Source organism: Castor canadensis, chromosome 7 (genome assembly GCF_047511655.1).
Source record: "Castor canadensis chromosome 7, mCasCan1.hap1v2, whole genome shotgun sequence".
Lineage (NCBI taxonomy): Eukaryota > Metazoa > Chordata > Mammalia > Rodentia > Castoridae > Castor > Castor canadensis.
In genome coordinates, this window is record NC_133392.1 from 66,248,607 (window position 1) to 66,265,189 (window position 16,583).

A 16,583-nucleotide genomic window follows, 5' to 3' on the forward strand; every position below is an offset into this window, starting at 1 on the left:
TTTTAAGTGTCTACCATGTGTCACATAGCATGCTGAGTACTCATACATATTAGACCTGATGCCTGCCCTCAGGTAGCTGACACTCTTGCATAAGTGATAAGAAATAAATAAGCAAATAAATAAATATGTCAATGATTGTGAGTTGTGACAAATGCTATGAAAGAAATAGACAATATAGAAAGACAGAGGTCATAAATGAGCTTAGGAGGGAGGAACAAGATTATTAGAGTGCTCTTCAAGTCTTCACTGATACTGGTACGGCTAGGAGTACTGTGTAAGGAGGATGGCTTCAAGAGAGGTGGGAAAGATGGGACATTCCCAATAAGGCTGGGCCCTTTAGGGGTGTGTGTGTGTGTGTGTGTGTGTGTGTGTGTGTTTAAACAATTCTGTTGATATTCAATCATATACCACACAATTCACAAATCCAAAATGTACAATTCAAAGATTCTTAGTGTGTTCACAGAGTTGTACAGCCATCATCACAATCAATTGTAAAGTTTACTTTAACTTTTGTAAGAAAAAACTTGAGATTGGGTGTAGTGACTCATGCATATAATTGCCGCTAGGCAGAAGGTGTAGGTAGAAGGATAGTAGTCTAAGCTGGCCCGGACATAAACATGAGAACTATCTGAAAAGAAACTAAAGCAAAAAGGGCAGAAAGCACAGCTCACATGGCTGCCAACTAAACACAAGGCTCTGAGTTCAAGCCTGGTACCTGCAGGGAGGGAAGTGAGGCCTGGAATTTGGAACCAAGCAAGTGAAGAGAGAATAGTTAGCAGGCTGAGCAGAAATCCAGAGAAAAGTAGATGGTTGCTTGACCTTGAGGGACAAAGCAGTTAAAACAACAGTAGAATCAGAAAATATTTCAAAGGCAAACTTGTTAGGATTAGTTCAATTCAAGGATGGAAATAAAGAGGTTGAAATTACAAATGGTCCCCAGATTTCTGACTTGAGAAATTTGATGATTTAAAGGATATTTTCATGCAGTTCTCACTAATAATATAAGGATGATATTAGCTTTAATTAAAATTGGCATTCCAGATCACTCGCTCACTAGGGGAAGTGCTGAGAAAGAATGAGATCTGATTGCTCTGAATTAGCAAAATCTTGAATGTATTGAGAGCATTCTGAAAAGCTACCTGATACACACAGACTTCTGTGTTAGTAGTATTAAAGTGAGAGATACAGAAGCAAATTCAAGGTAGGACTAGGTCTGAGACTAAATATTTATATAATTAATGACAGTTCTGACTTAGTTTCAACAAAAACAGTATTATTTATCACATTGAGTTAACATAAATTCTCCAGTTATTTTGCTTTATAGCTAAGTATATTTTAAATTGACTTTTATCATTGAATAAGACTTTTTTCATTGTTTTATGTTTATACATTCATAGAAAATTTTAAACAAATACAGCACCCACTGTAGATCAGAACCCATTTTACATACTTTGCAAATATTGACTTAACTAGTAATATCCATAATAATATACAAATACAATTATTATTATTTTTTCCCCATTTCACAGTTGAGGAGACTGAGATAAAGTGAGATTTAGCAATTTGGCCAAGGTCACAAAACCAATTAGTGGCAAATCTGAGATTCTAACCCAGGTTGTGTGGCTCCTAAACCTATGCTATTAAATAACATTAATTAATAATTAAAGCTAACATGGAGAAGACCTGTGAAGTTTTTTTCCTTTGAGAATATTAATATTAAACTCAAGAAAACTATCATAGTCTGTTTGATCCTTGAGCTGAACTTACAGATTTAGTCTAACATTCTTCTGTTTATCCAGGAGCAAACATGACTGGAAGGCGAAGAATTTAGTATTTTTTGGAACTATCCATTTGAGGCTTTGTAATGTAATGCCAGTTATTTCAAGTGTGTCTGACCTTCCTATCAACAGACCCTATGAGGAGACGGGATCAGTGGTATCATGAAAAGTGATGCACTGGCCTAAAACAGGCCACTGGGTTGACCTAACTATGCCTTTCCATATCCTTATCCTTTTCCTTTACATACTCAGTCTTTCCCTAGAAAACTCCTGCACAGACTGCAAGACTTAGGGGAAAAAAAAATGTCCTCTTACTGATACTTTCTATGATGATGTTAAGTTGACTTGCTGATTTTGCTGAAGGCCCTCACTGTACTCAGTATCGGCCTGTATGGCTATACTTCTTACACTGAAGTATCATTAACTTTATTTCTATCTCATTACATGGACCCTTCAGGGGCAGTGACTATTCTACATTTAATATGTAGCCCTAGAACTCTGCAGTATGAGCCAAGTTGTTTTCCCTCTAAATTCATATGATAAGTTCTAGCCCCCAGTAGTTCAGAATATAACTGTATTTAGAGATAAGTTCTTCAAAGAGATGATTAAGTAAAAACAAGGTCCTTATAAGAAGATATACACTTGCCACATGTACATAGAGAAAAGACACGTGAGAACACAGTGAGAAGGTGGCCACTGACAAGCCAAAGAGGAAGGTCTCAGAAGTCAAAGCCACAGACAACTTGATCTTGGACTTCTATTCTCTAGAACTGTAAGGAAATAAGTTTCTGTTATTTAAGCAACCCACTTTGTGTCATTTTGTTATGGCATCTTTAGCAAACTAATACATTCAAGATGAAGCATAAATACTTTGATAGCAAAATTAGGGATAAATACATGTTTGTATTTACAATTTTATTTGTGTTTATATCTGTCTATATTCACAATCATATACATTATACACACACACGCACACACCCACACTCACATATATATACATACTGCAGCTCTAACTCTGAACCTTAAGCATACTAGCCAAGTGCCCCACCACTGAGCAGTATCCCCAGCTATGTCTATGTTTTAAAGGAAAACTGATTATTCCCAAGCCACAGGGAAAATTAGTGAAAGACAGAATAGAAAAACAGGCCTCTACTTCTGAAGCCCTCAATGCTGCTCTCAACCTTAAATTTCTGTGCTTCAATTTTCAGTTTATATGATGACTGCCCCCTCATCCCACACAGAAGTTCTTATCCTTTAGATGACGGTGCTGATGGCTTTGATTGCATTGGGATCAAGCGAAGTAATGAATGAAACAACAGGAGTGGAATATCAGTGTGTGAGAATACATGCAGATACACAATCACATGATTTTTTTAGGAACAATGATCTCATCCATTCTTTAAGCACACTCAGACTACTTACTTTACTGCCAATTCTCTCAGCAGCAATTGTAGGTAGAAGGCTGGGAACAACATAGTAATCCTTTCAGGATGGAATGAGAGATGGAGAGAAAGAAAATCAGCAAAGACAGGTGTCTGGATTCCTGGCTGGAGGCTAAAATGAGGCAAACCAAACAACTGAGACTGGACTCCTCTGGCAAACAGGAAGAAAAGGGTTCAAAGAGTGATGGTGGGAGTCAAAGCATGTTTAGGAATATTTTCCTGTAAGCTCCTGTGGATAAGTTGTATGTGGCCCTTTCTCAGACTTTGAATGCATTCAAAGTCCTACTCTGCAAATAGTTGAGGCTCAATGAGTATTTGTTGAATGGATGAATGAATCAAAGGAGTTGATTTAACTGGGAACACACTTGAATGTTGAACACAGAAAAGGGAGGTAAGTTCACATACCAGCTCACAGGAGAGAAAGCAATTCAATTACCAACAGTAAGAGACAATAAACTCAGACTAAAACATAGCAATTTTGTAAGACACTTGGCTGTGGAACTTTGCCTCTCTTTTCTTGGTTTCTCCTTTTCCTTTCCACCCCCTGTTGACTATCTGTAAGCATCACAGCATGATATCCCAGCTTTTTATATCTCCTTATCACTATGTGGGTTATGGGAACCCCAAGTTGACTGTTTATTCATTTGTTTTTCCCTTTTTCTTCCCATGCAGTTGAATAACTCATATGCTTTAAAGGCTGAAGAATTTGGCATGTGCAAACACCACACACACACATACACACACACACACACACTGAATAGGAAACTTATTTGTTTCAAACTGGGAAATAGAGTTAGGAAGAGGCTTAAAATACTGAAAGGACCAGAATTTTGCCCTAATTCCCTGGTGGTTAACTAGGTCTGAGAATAAACATAACCTTGAGATTTCTGGGTCCCTGCAAACAGGGAAAGGTATTCAGACCAGGGGATTAACTAGTCTGTGAGTTAACACATGAAAATGCCTTCACAATTTTCCCTGCAGGAGGTTGCACATGGGGTAAGCAAGAGGGATTAGTTGGGAAGAAAAAGAATCATGAGGAAGCATGACAGATGATGATTTTTAAGAAGCAGAGAAGACAAAGTCAGACTCCGTTGCAAGCTATTTCTCGGGTGACTGAGGGTAATGTGGGGCTCTGTTAGGTAGTTCCCAATATTCCTAGCAACACACCCACCTTTGTTAGTTGGACACCAGAGCAAGGGCAATAGAGGACAGTGGGGCAGAAGAGGAGTGAGGGCATGCAGGAGGTGTGCTGTTGGGGGAAGGGCAGCACCTCTTCCCCTCCTTTGTGAACATACAGGCAAGTCCATCAAACCCGTGGCAGGCTGTGGTGATGAGAAAGATACATAATATGATAAAGCTTGGTAGCAGGCATGTGTGATGGAACAGACCAATGAAGAGATAACATTTGAAAGCTTTACTGCTTGGAAAGCTGTTAGCAAGCTGCTGTCCTCTTCATCATGTTTAATTTTACTTTTACTACCCTTCATTTGCTTTGACGGGTTGATGTTGCCATGGTGCAGTTGGAATTCTCATAAAAGTGCTGTTACCCTTTCAAGATGGCCATTTTTTTCTAGGGTTTATACCACATTTTATAGTTATGTCAGAAGGTTTACTTGGTTTATGAATTCTCCAAGCTCTAAGATTGCTCTCAAAAAACTCCAAGTTGCCTTTGATTCTTGGTGTTTAATTTGTGATCTTTTAACAATAGTCAGATCATTGGGTGATAGCCTGACATAATCAGAAATGCATCTTTTGGTTCATGTAAGTAAACAAAGGGCATGAAGAGAAATTGAGCTAATTTTTTCTAAGTTATAAGCCTCTGACTATGTGTGACTATCTGTATGGCCCTGAATATTGTACTTTATGCATGAAATGATAATAAATAAAATAACTATAATCAACTATGAAATCTAGTGATTAATATACAACCATGTAATTTGATGACTCCTTTATTTTCTCTCTAACATTTCAAGGCTTGTAGGCTGGTAAACTATGCAGTCTTTACTGAGAATGTCTGGGCTGTAGGTTACTAACAAGCATTTAAATAGGTCTTCAATTTTATCAATTACTACAATCTGTTCTGTTGACCTAAAAATTTAATGAATTCTTTGCATAAGGTTTTTTAAGAAGCCAGAGGAACTCAAGACACTATGTACCTCTGCATTTGAGAGGGTACCCAAACTTAGCCAGCTAAAGCAGAACACAGTTGCAAAATAATGTGGTTATATCATATCATAACATTTAAATGGATTGAAATATGTTTTTTCATTAATAGTTGAGATGAGAAAGTCCATCTTTCAGGTTTATTTTTATCAATAAATGCTTAGTCTGCTATTCCACATTGCTTGGCAAGTTCTAGAATACAAAGGCCATATTGGGAAGTGGAGAGCCTCTTATCTGTATTAGTTTCCTGTGGATCCTCTAGCAAATTTCCAGAAATTTAGTGGCTTGATGTAAATTTATCATCTTACAGTTCTGGAGGACAGAAGTCCAAAATGAGTCTCATGATGCTAAAATCACATGTTAACTATGTTCATCTGAAAGCTCTGAGGGAGAGTCTTGTTTCCTCACTTTCTCCGACCTCTATAGAGTACCTGCATTCCTTGGCTCATGGCCTCCTTTCCTCCATCTTCAAAGGCAGCATTGTTGCATGTCTCTAATCGTTGTCCCGTAATCGTCACATCTCTCTCTGAACTTCTGCTTTCCTCTTTCACTGTTTTGGTTTGGCTTTTGGTTTTGGTTTTGGTTTTTCTTTCTTTTTTTTTTGAAAGTCTCACTATTTAATCCAGGCTGGCCTAACTCATAATCCTCCCAAGCGCTGAGATTGCAAGTGTGTCCCACTACTCCTGACACCCTCTTTCACTTTTAAGGACCCTTGTAATTATATTGAGTCCATCAGAGAATTCAGGAAAAGCTCCTTACTTTAAGGTCAGCTGATCAGCAACCTTTATCCTATCTACAAACTTAATTCGTCTTTCTCATTTAAAGCAACATATTTATAGCCACCTAGGACTAGAATGTGGATTTTGGGGAATTCCATTATTCTGTATATACCATACAGTGGAGGTAGAAAACATGGAGGGCCACTTGGAGCACTAGGAAGAAGGCTCTTCCATAAATCAGAGTTGCATTAAATGACCAGAGGTCAATTTTCTAGTTTAAAGATTGTGAAGCCTTACCGTTGTACACGGAACTGAATTCCACTGCTGTTAGTTTCCTCACCAATGAAATGGGAATGACAACATTTTATTACCAGTCAGCTTAAAACAAAAACATCTGCACACCCATGTTTATTGCAGCACTACTCACAATAGCTAAGCTACGGACATAGTCAAGATGCCCCACTACTGAAGAATGGGTTAAGAAAATGTGGTATTTATACACAATGGAATTTTACTCAGTCACAAAGAAGAATGAAATTTTGTCATTCACAGGTAAATGGATGAAACTGGAGAAAATCATTTTAAGTGAAGTTAGCCAGTCTCAGAAGGCCAAAAGCCTCATGTTCCCCCTTAGATGTAGAATATAGACCCAAAACAAATGCAGCAATGTTATGAAACATTGATCATGGTAAGGGGAGGTCATGTAGGGAAACTAAGAACTTGAATTGGGTTGATATACCCTCTAAAGAAGAATGAATACAGAAATCTTAAACCAACAGAAACTACCATAAGAAAGTGTCTAAGGCAGAATGAATAAAATTAGAGGAGGTAAACCAAGTGGGGTTATCATACATATATACATGGAAATATCACAAGGAAACTCCCTGTGTAGCTACCTTTATCTCAAACAAACTAAAATGTCATATTTTTTATTCTATGTTTTCTCTTTTTTTCTTCTACAAAATCACAGCACAGGAGGGTGGAACAAGTCCTGGCCAGGAGGAAGGGCTGAGACCAGTGTAAGGAGAGGAGGTGTTGGGGAAAGGGGGTAGGAGGGTAAATATGGTGCAAAAAATGTGTACATATGTATGCAAATTAAAAAATGATATCTGTTGAAACTACTCCAGGAATCAGGGGTGTGGGGGTGGGGGGAATGAAGGAGAATGGTAGGGGAAGAGAATTCATGTATGATATATTTGATACATTGTAAGAACTTGTGTAAATGCTACAATTTACCCCCATGCATCACAATAAAAAAGGAAAAAAATAATAAAGCTGCAGGGCATTAATTATATACATGCAATTTATATGTACACATAAAATTAATAATATATATACATGTATTTAATTATAATGTATGGTACTTACTTAATCTCCAATTATTTTACATTTTAACTGCTTTGAATTTTGCTTAAAAATAACACAGCAATGTACATTCCCGAATCTCTGGTTATTTTTAATGATAATTTGCAAGTGGCAAGTTGTTCCACATATCTAAGGATCTTGATATTTTCCAAAAAGTTAGCAGCTTGGACCTGAGTGTGAATCTGTTCATGCCCATTCTTTCATAGCTCCTGGGGCCCCTCATGAAATGATACATACTTTCATACACTTTAACAACTAAATGCAAGTGAAACACATTTTATGGTGCTCAACCAAAGAAACTTTAGAAAGAGCCCTGTTGGAATCACTATAAACAAAATGGTCTGAAATGGCAGATTTCAGGATGGCTTACAAATTCCCCATGATTTCATGGGTTGATTTTTGCAACACACAGCTCCTTCCTACAAATTAACTTTAGAGATATTTGACCAAAATATGGTTCACTGGTGCTGATGTACATTTGTATGACCAACGTACATTTGCTGTAATCATTCGACCAATATTTATCGAGTTAACTACGTGCCAGGCCCTATGCTAGCACTTGTGATGCATCAATAAATCAGAGATTCCTACCCTCAGGGGGCTTATGCCTCAATGGAATTGCTGTGGCTATTAAGTACTACTAATTGATGAAGGTATTTTTAGAATAAAGCTAATTTGGCTAAAACTTAATGTTTTCTGTGGCTTCACTTGACCCATAAATAAGGCTAGAGAACCTTAGTGAATATTATATTCCTAAATTATCCTTCAAAAATGCCCACTGTCCTTGCCTTCTTTTTACTGAAAGTTGTAATGCTCATTGTTTTAGTCTACTGGCTCTTCCCTATCATATGTGATTCTGCTGGACCTTCATATGACTTTCTTCTTGAGTAGAGACTAGAATGATAATCTAACTGAAGTGAATCAGAATCTCTTTCCTATGAATTTAAACACTGATATAGCCAGAACAGAAATACAGGACTGTAAGGTACTTTGAGATGAACATCAATGTGGAGGGACCCAAGAGAAGAGATCCCACAGTTGCAAGCCCTGAAAAGACCTTGCTTCCTTCCCTTATTGAGTGGCCTAGTCATTCATTCCTCTCTTCTTTTTAGTCTATGAGCTTCTTTCAGCAAATTCTTTTTTCCTTCAAACTATCACTTTGTGCTTGGGCTAGTCAGAGTCATTCTCTGTAGCTTAGAACAGAAAACCCTGACAGACACTGGATACTGACCATATTCACCATCAGAAATCTAGCCAGCTTTTCAATAATATTAATTTTTCAAAAATAAAGCAAAAATAATGGCAAATCCATAAGAACCTTAGTCACTATAAGGAAATTTAAGTACAAGTAGGGAAGTGTTTTACCCAAGTTGCCACAGGGCTTTATTGATAGACTTAGAACAGTTTTATATACTGAGTCTCAACTGAATCTCAATAGTAACTAAACTAAAAGAGATAATATCATAAATCCTGGAAGGAATAATACCATAGCATAATTTTAGTTACTATAAAGGAAAAATCTATTTTAAGTAGTAGCTATGACTATCACACGTGTAGACAGTAATGACAGTGGGGAGGTACCTATGATTGTAATTATTCCTAGAATGATAATTTTGCATGAATAACTGGGAAAGCAGCTAATTGATTAGACTCTAGTGTCTAATTATCATCTGGGAATGGTCAAGAATTAGAAACACATTTGTTCTTGTGGTAGATGTATCCTAACATGATTCCAAATGATTTCCAATGATTCCCCTCCTCCTGGTACTCACATTTTTGAGTAATCTTCTCCCTTGGAGGATGGACTGACTGTGAAAAATCACTAGTGAGTGATTTTTTTAACCAGAGAACATGGCAAAATAATGTAACATCAATCATATGATTAGGTTACAGAAGATTGCCAGTAGACTCTCTCTTTTGCTGGCCTTCATAAAACAAGCTTCCATGTTGGAGAGGACCTCTGGCAAAGAAGAATTATGACCACCAACCAACAGCCAGCCAGGATCTGAGGCCCACTCAAGGAACTGAAATCTGACAATAGCCACTAAGTGAGCTTGAAAGCAAATCTACTTCAATTAAAACTTCATTGCAGCCTTGTAAGAGCGGGACCACCTAAGCCTGGCCCTGATTTCTGATCCCAAGAAACTGTGAGATAATAATACTGTATTTTTAATCCAAGTTTTGTGGTACATGCAACAATAGACTGGCAGTATAGGTTTTGGTAGAGTATAATGTTTTGCTGTCTTGGGAAGCTAAAGATTTCTTACCATGGTTATAGAAGAATGAAAGTTGGGCTATGAGTTTTGGATACTGTCAGACTAAAGTCTCCTGCACAAAGCAACAAGAAGTGCATTATAGCCTTCAAGGCTAACTAGCTCTCACACTGCAGGTCATAAAATGGGGACTTGAGATATGCCACGTTTACATTGCCCATATGCAGTTTGCTACAGCTTAGCAGAAATTTCTGCAAGAATCAAGTGGCACTAGGAGTAGAGAATGTTTCTTGAGATATAGTTGCTCTTAACCTGCATCACTTAATTACACATTTTTATTTATTTTTAGCCAACTGGCAGTTAAACACCATTTCAATTATGTTAAAAGTAGAAAAAGAAGAGTATTTAGTTTGAGTTTCTTGTTCCAGTTCCTTTCTTAATTGCCTTTTCATTCAAGCTGAAAACTTATTGTGGCAGCCATAGCCCTGGTGAAAAAACAATTCGTTGCATCTGTGGCTGGACCTCATAACAGAGCACCTTAATAAGACCAAGTTCTGTACCTCATGACTCTCCTGGATGGATTAGATTCATAGTCCATTATTTGAACAAGGGTATCTGACTTATGGCAAATCTATCTGAAACAGCATTGTAGAACTGTATCTTATCTTTAAGAAATATATTTTTATAAGAGTAAGATATTTACTTCTGTTTCAGGAAAGAATTTAAACAGAAAAATTTCTCTGTAATGTTTGTTGAATCATACAAGAATGGTGAGGCAGAACAGGGCAATACATCAGCCAACTAACTTGAAAAACTCAGTTGTATTTTTATTTCATGAAGAAGGCCTGAGCTAAAGGTGCTCTATGATATTGCATGAAATACTCTTCTTCCTTTTCCAAGACATGCATATCACCCCAGAATTCACAAGGGTCACATCTCTGTTCTCTACGACTTAAATTTATACAAGCATGTGATCAATTCTTCTTTCCTTTCCTTCCTCTATAGGGCTGCTGAAAGGTGTTGAAATTTATAGTTTTGAAGATGATAATCCTTGCTTGGAATAATAGACTATAAGAATCAGAAAGGACCACTGAGATTATCTAGCCCAACCCTCTCATTTTACAAGTGAAGGAACAGAGGCCCTTCAGTGAAAGATCTGGTCTATGATCCATGCTTTCAATGATACCTGGAGGCCCAAACCAGAAAAGGCCAGGTTCAGGATTCACAGGGAGTAAGAAAATCATGCATACACATTTTTGTTTATTTTCTTCTTAACTGAAGTTATGCATAAAGACTGGCATGGGCCAAAGTTACACAGCCTATGGTGGCTGAATAGTGTTTTCTCAGCATACCTCACTCTCTAACTCTATGAATTAGTCAGTTCTATTGATGCTCTAACAGAGTTCAGGAAGTAAACAATGTGAAGGAGGAGTAATTTGGTTATTGTTTCAGAGATTTTAGTTTATAGTTAATGATTCTGGGCCCATGGTGAAGCAGAAAATCATAGTGCTGGAAGCATGTTGACAAGAAGACTGCTAACACCATGGTGGATAAGAAGCTGAGTGGAACAGTAAAAGGAAGAGAACAGGGCAAGATCAATCCCCCCAAGGATAAGCTGCCAGTTACCTACTTCCTATACCCAGACCCCACCTTCCATTGTTATACCAAAATATAGTCTTCAAATTTTGAATTCATTAATACATGAGACCATTCATTAGGTCAGAGTTCTCGCAGACACACCCAGAGGTATGCTTCACTAATCTAAATGATCCTCTAACCAATTAAGTTGACAATCAAGATAAACTATTACACTCTGAACCTGGAAAAGCTACTTGATATCTTAATTTCCATATTTATAAGCCAGGAGAAAATAATTGGACAAACTTCTCGTGCTGTGGTGAAGATGCCATAAGAGATGGCACATAAAGTTCTAAGTACAGACCTGACTCTAGACAAGCACCCATGTAATATTTATGATCATTCTCGCCAACTCCAAATAGTATCACACCTTCCTGATAGCTGATCCTCACCAAAGGAGAATTATTTCACCTTTTGAGCCTCAAAGTGAAGGATTTCAGCATTAGGATTCTCTTGACCTTGGGTCCTACTCTTCTGCTGACCTCAGTTTGGAAGGTGTCTCTTCATTCTTGAATGGCTCCTTCTATCAGCTCCATTTTCATTGTATCTGCACTGCTGGAGCAGAAATGCCTTGCCAGTGAAGCTCACAGTTGACCCTTTCTGATTTTCTGTAGGACCTAGGGCAGCCTCTTTGACTAGTAGGTCCCCGTGTTAAGTCAACACTTTTTCATTGAGTTTCTGTTGCTTCTAGAGACAAGCTTGATGGGTTCATGAGAAGGTAGAAGACAAGATCCTAGCTAAGTAACAGCTGAAGACAATATATGATAAAGCTCTCCATAGAGCTTCAGATTAGTGCTCAGGGGATGATGGACTTTCAGTGTACTTGAGACACTGGGAAATTTAAAGCAAGAATTGACCAAACATCAGTTTAAGAGTTGGACTCAGATAGGGAGATCAGTTTTAATGGAAGGGTAGTCTAAAGTGGAAGGTAAAAGTCAGGGTCTAGCTGTGGAGAGGGGTCCACAAATATTTATGCGTTATTTTTAGTCATTTATCCCTGAGGCAAATAGAAGTAGAACTTTAGCTGATTTTTTTAAAGTACTTGAATGTCAGTTTTTAACTGAAAACTCTTTCGTTACCAAGCATAGCATGCTCTGGGGAGTGGCACTCGTGTTATTTTTCACCCCTCTTTTTTGCCTTCCACAGAGCTTCTATGACAGGCAATGGCTTCGGAGAAAACAAAGTGCAGTGTTGTGCTCTCTCAAATGGATTGTCCCCTGTTGTCAGGGCTTAAATTTTAAACTACTCTGGCCATTCAATGTGGATCACAGCAAAGAACTTTTGTCACAGAAAGGTCATGTGCAGTTATTAACACAGAGTGACAACTGTACTTCAGAAAACAATTGCCCTTTCCCGTCCCTGCCACCTTCACAGAGGTCTTTGCTGACAATCTCTTCATTTCCATTCATTGTCAGCAAGATATTTTAACAGCACCCTGTCGTCTATCTTGGCTCTCTCAGAAGTGTGGGCTGAGGGAGTGTAGTGTAACTTGGGAGAACAAAGGACAGAAAGAACATTTTAATCTCTGGCCAGGTCTATTGAATGCCACTTCAGTGAACATTTAACGTATAATGACTGGCTAGATTGAGACAATTTTGAGCCACAGTCACAGAGTTTTAGAGCTGGGAAGAGCTCCCTCCACTCCCCAGGAGCTTCACAGAACTCTGGGATTCCTCAACCCTGTGGAATGATCTCCAAAGGGGGCCCATTATCATTTGATCCGCCTAAGGTCTCCATCACCTGTCGCTGTTTCACCCTACCTGTAAGAATCTAGAAATAAGAGAGTGGTAATAATGCAAAATCTTGTAGCCTTCTATGATTATGATCTACATATCTTGACCTAGCTAAGCAGGGATTTCCAAATCAGGGTGGCAAACTGTATTGACGATTGCCTTCTATGTGAATGCTGTATCCATTTCATGTGTATATGCATGTGTGCACACTCATGCTTCCTAGGCCTGTCATAACTGCACATGTGGAAGGATGAAGCAGACAGCTAACACTATGAGGAGTAATGACATAGGGACAGTTGGAAGCCAGTATTGTTTTGCTTAAGTACTCAAGACAATCAACATAAATTGCCAATTGCTGGTCTACATGCTGGCATGAGTCAAAACCCCTGCTTCTGAGAGCCTCTGTATCTCTGTTGTCTTCATGCGCTGCTACCATGGCCCCTGTGCCAGGATAACCCTATACTTGGAAGATTTTATTAGAGAGTGCTCTCCCCAGAATGGCAGTGCCTGTGGATGGAAGGAGAGCTGACCTGGAGAGCATGTTGATGCAGAGAAGCTGTGACATGTGATAGAATGATGGGCTCCCTGGGGAAATCTCCACAGGCTTGGCACTGCTCTATGATTAGTCTTGTCCTCATTGGGGGATGCATGTCACCTTTTTTCCAGCCTCTTGGAACGAATAATATATGATTTGGATATTACTCTACTATTGACATGCTGGCATTTTTGCTTTAACAATTTTTAAAGAAACAAGTAGGAGTTTACAGGGCTGGGTACTTAATAATCTTGGAAGACAGCTGAGGGTGGTTGCATGAATACATATTACATCTCCCCTGGTCTTCCTTAGCTCTTTAAATATACCCCATTCACCCTCTCTATGCTCAGAAAATGGTTGCCAGTGATGTGACTCTTCAGTAGGCAGGGTCAAGAATTTCAAAATTCCTAAAGGCCTTCCTCTCCTGATTTTTCCCAAAGGTTAATTTTTTTTTTTATTTCTTCAGTGTTGTACACAGTGATTTGGTGTTAGGAACCATAATTTGATCTGGGTTTTCTCCAGATCTGTACAATATTAAGTCTTGGCAAAAGTGAGTCCCCATTTGCTTTCTCCATTTGAGTGTAGACACAGATACTAGAAGCAAAACAGATGGTTTTATAACCACGTTTTAGAGATGGTCTTAATCATTACCTCTAATAAAGTGCTCTGTCCCTAAAAGAGTTTGTACCACTTTAGGTCACATGTAAAGAAACAGATTATTATTTTTTGTTTGTTTTTGTTTTTTCCCAATAAGTGGGAGGAGGATTGCTCAATGAAAAAGCACTAAATTGAGGTAAAATAGGAAAATTTGAAGCCAGACAGAAATATTTTTTATTTAAATCATTTTGGTGTAGTGGAGTCATTTTTATTTTGACTTCTTTAAAAAATAAACTTGTTTAGCTGGGCACAATGGCTTACACCTGTAATCCCAGCTACTGAAGAGACAGAAATAGGGAGGATTGTGGTTGAAGGCAAGCCCAAGCAAAAAGTTGGTGACCCAATCTCAACAAAAAATGCTGTATGTGGTGGCATGTGCCTGTCATCCAGTGAGGCAGGAAGCCTAAGTAGAAGGAACATGGTCCAGACTGCCTTGGGTAAAAATATGAGACACTGTCTCAAAAATCACCAGAGCAAAAAGGGTGGAAGGCATGGCTCAAGTGGTAGAGTGCCTATTTAGCAGGTGTGAGGGCCTGAGTTCAAATCCCATTACTGCCAGTATGTAGTAGTAGTAATAGTAATAATAATAAAACATCTTCATATTCATGTTTATAAACCTGAGCCTCTTATTTTCTGTTTGCTTTTGTTAGGTGGAAACACTGTGACAACAAGCAAAACAAAACCTTTAAGAAGAACCACACAAGATAGAAAATATGGAGAAAACAGCACTGGGATCACTGTATGTAGCTGTTTTTCTAGAGTTCAATTTGAGGTTTCGTTAATTGATGTCTCAAGGAAAGAAACAAGGGTTCTCAAACTGCTCATAAGTACTGACTCAGGGATGGAGGGTGCAAGGTAGCTTCGGTGGGGAAAGAAATGTGGTTCTCTCAGAGGGTGCTCATGGCATATGATTTGACTTTCTAGGAGAAAGAGGCCGGACCAGCTTGAGCTGAACATTAACCTGTACAAGAGAAGAGCAGATGAGAAGATGGAAAAGTATTTTGTTTTGGAGCTGAATTGTGTCTTCCCCAAAATTTATATCCCCTGCCGAATTTAACATGACTATTAGGAGATATGACTTTAAGAGGTAATTAAGGTTAAATAAAGTCATTAGGGTGGACTCTAACCTATTGTTATGGTTTTCTTATCAAATTAAGAGATTAGGACACAGACATGCACAGGGGGAAGACAAATGAGGACACAGGGAGACCACTGACATCTATAAGCCAAGGAAAGCAGTCTCAGAAGAGGCAACTCTGCCAAAACTCTGATCTCAGTCTTCCAGCTTCAAGAACTGCAAGAAAATAAATTCCTGTCATTGAAGCCACACAATGTTTCATTTGTTGTGGAAGTAGTCACAAATTAACGCACACTACACATACTTATATCATTGTTTTATTATCATAAACAAAGTGGGTCAGAGTATAAAGTTTTGCAGTTAACTTTCATTTCCATATTTTTATTATGATGAATTTTTCCATATTTTTTAAACACACAAAAAACTAGAAAAAATAATATAATGATCTTTGTGTAGCTGCTAATAAAGTTTGGCAAATTTTAACATTTTTCTGTTTTTTTGCTTTATACCTTTTATAAAGGAATAAAAATATATATAAGTACAATTTAAACCCAACTGGAATCTGACCTGATCCCTTGACTCTCTCATTCCCTTCCTGGAGCTTACACTATCAGAAAGTTTTACATATATATGACTTATACATATTTTTGAAATTGTAATGCATTTACATACCCATAAAATTCATACTATTGTTTTATGTATTATAAAATTCTGTATTAAGGATTTCCTATTGTATGGAAAATGCTGTAACCTGCACTAGCTTTTACAATTTACCTACCTTGATACATTTGGCTGTTGATTCATTTTTTCTCCTGTGTAATGTTCTACTATAGGAATGCATAAAGTTCATCCTTACTTAGAATTTATAGGACATTTTTAAGTTGTTATTATAAACAATCCTTCAGTGATTATTGCTGGACATGTCTCCATGCATGCATTTGTAAGGGTATTTAATGAACATATATACAAGTAAATTTGTCAAAAATACTTTGCAAAGTCATTAAACTAATTTGACTCTCTCAGTGTGCATAACTTCCTTTACTTCGTGACAGTGTTACTTCTTGTCACACTTCTGCTGATGATTGTGAAATGTCTTGTTTTTAAACTTTGCACTTTCCTGATTGTTAACAGGATTACATAACTTTTCATATACATTGGTCACTTTGTTTCCTCCTTTTTAAATTGCCTATCTTTGTTCGACTGAGAGTTTTAATCATTTATTTTTCTCTCTTTTTCAGCTTTATTGAAGTGTAAATGACAGA

The 16,583-nt window shown here is 37.8% G+C and overlaps 1 long non-coding RNA gene across 2 annotated transcripts in view; it reads left to right on the top strand.

The window, feature by feature from the left end:
- The window catches only part of LOC141424635 (uncharacterized), a 96,551-nt gene extending 80,936 nt beyond the window's left edge, over positions 1–15,615 (top strand). For both annotated transcript variants that reach the window (XR_012449508.1, XR_012449509.1), the window contains 2 exons: positions 14,894–14,982; positions 15,168–15,615. This is a non-coding gene — a long non-coding RNA (uncharacterized lncRNA). The remainder of the gene's footprint in view (positions 1–14,893; positions 14,983–15,167) is intronic.
- Positions 15,616–16,583: the final 968 nt, after the last annotated feature.